At 35.5% G+C, this 2258-nt stretch overlaps 1 protein-coding gene across 3 annotated transcripts in view; it reads left to right on the plus strand.

Annotated features, from left to right (window-relative positions):
- The window catches only part of LOC106869169 (thiamine transporter 1), a 67635-nt gene that overhangs the window by 30470 nt on the left and 34907 nt on the right, over positions 1 to 2258 (plus strand). Inside the window, exon 1 of one of the 3 annotated variants that reach the window (XM_014914908.2) lies at positions 811 to 1015. The exons of 1 other annotated variant lie outside the window; for it this stretch is intronic. The gene's annotated coding sequence lies outside the window, so the exon portion shown is untranslated. One more of the 3 variants, XM_014914827.2, reaches the window with a different exon arrangement.

Consider the following 2258-nt stretch of genomic DNA (forward strand, 5'->3'; position numbering starts at 1 on the left):
TATATATATATATATATGTATGTATGTTTGTGCATGCGTATGCATGTATGTGTATGTATGCTCTGTACCAGTTAGCGGCTGGAGTCCGTTTCTCACTCACCAGCATTTTTTTTGTATCTCAATATACTGAAAATTGTTTACCTTTTTACGATTATGTTTGTGTGCGTGTGTGAGAGAGAGGGGGGAGGCAGAAAGAAAGAGAGAAAGAAATAAAAAGAGAGAAGAAGAAAGAGAGAGAGAGAGAAAGAAAAAGAAAGAAAGGCAGAGAAAGAGATAAAGTGTGTGTGTGCGTGTGTGTGTGTGTGTGTGCGCGAGCGTGTTATCGTCGGTTTCATTTTGCCTCTCTCTCAAAAACTTCCAAGGCAAATGTCGGTTTAAACAGGATATAAAAAACAGTAAATAAATAAAAACTCTTTACGGGGAAATTGCCAAAACAATCAGCTGAAGATTTTCACCGAAGTATTGCCTATATAAGTGTAAAACATTGCGAAGACTTCAACAATCTTTCATGTTATTTAGTGCTGAAGTCGAAGAGGTCTCAGTAAATATTTACCCTGTAACAGATGCTTCTGCTTCTGTGAAATGTAAACAAAACAGTCGAAAGGGGAAGTAACTCTATGTACTAAACTATTGTGTCTAACAATATATTTACGAAGATGCACTTTAAACCAGTTATACTTTCAGTTTACATTACCAAAAATGCTTTTTGTTTTTTTTTTCTCAATTTACATTAAAGTACTAGTAAGGACCAATCGTATTTCTTCTTATAGGGTTACATATTCGTCTTTTCGTTCTTCAACTATCGTCTCTCTGATGTTGACACATAATCTTAAGTTTGAGTTGAGTATATCGATATCAGTACATGACTAAGGCATTATTTTATTAATTGTGGAATAGTGAAAAGCAGAGTTGACCCCGGCAGGATTTGACCTCAGAACGTAAAGGGCCATAACTGAGCACTACAAGATATTTTGTCCGACGCTCTATTCCAATGTTACTCTTTCCTTATCTCACAGTAAGTAACATTCTTATAAAATCGTACGTGTGATCATGTACTGTTTAGAAAGTGCCGTTGTTTATTAAAAATAAAATGCGTTGATGTTGATGTGTGTATATTTTTCTATATCAACTGATGCGCAACCATGTATTTGTGAGGACGGATGTAACCTTTATATAGCAGTCGATGCAAGGTTTCCTACCCTGAAACACAAACACATGCTATAAAGTCAAGTCAACTCTTAGCAGACCTAATTAAAAGCGTTTCAGCTGTAAACATTTCGTCTATTTTAGGTATTGCGTTGTCAGATCTATATCGTCTGGTGCATCGTTCCGTTTTCTAAAGACATTGGGGGTGATTTTCGAGGGAGATTTTAACTAATTTAGCTGTTAACTATAGCAAGTCACGCGATAACACTTGTAAAACAATAGAATCCGAACATAAGATTCATGTTCTGCGTCGGCACGAAGTAAAACAAATAATTCAAATAGTGGGATATAATGTGAGAAAGAAGAGAAGCCTAACGTTTTCAACAGGCACCTGTACTGAAATATTCTTCACTTCTTCCTCAAGGTATAACATTTATTCTACTGCATACACTTTTTGTATGACTGGCGATCGAATCTTAGTTTATTCTAACACTTTCATGCAAACAAACATCATAGTAGCTTTGTATGATTTTGATGTAGCGATGCTAACGTATTGAGGTTTTATGAATGACTTGCTTCATAGATATGTTTGTGTTTTTTTTCTTTTTATTTTTTCGTTTCCTGAAGCTAACCAGCTACACCTATCGCTGTATATATCAACATAGATCTATGCAGGATGGGAAGCCTCTCTAAACTAGTTTGATATCAATTTAGTCGTGTGTGCCCTGTTCCTGAAGATGAGGTGAGGGCATGCCATCATAAGCAGCCTATAGTTTAATACCCAAGTCTGAGCCTCAACCAGATGTTACTTATTCGTGCCAGCTAGGCAATGTAAATTAATCTCACTAGTTATACCACGAAATTCCTTTGTCTACTCCATGTGAGCAAAATATTTAGTATTCCTCTCTTACCATCAACGGTGGCAAACCAATCGATAACCTGTTGGAACAGTTACTGTTAAAGATTCACGTTAGTAAATTATGATTTCAAACAGTTGTAAATAAGTTTACTTTTCTTATATAAAAAAAAAAAGTTTCTGTAGAAAATATTGGGAAATTACCAAATGTGTCGAAAACTGTCATTTCTTCGGACGTGTATTAAACTTCGTAGAT

Source organism: Octopus bimaculoides, chromosome 10, assembly GCF_001194135.2.
Source record: "Octopus bimaculoides isolate UCB-OBI-ISO-001 chromosome 10, ASM119413v2, whole genome shotgun sequence".
NCBI classification, from domain to species: Eukaryota; Metazoa; Mollusca; class Cephalopoda; order Octopoda; family Octopodidae; genus Octopus; species Octopus bimaculoides.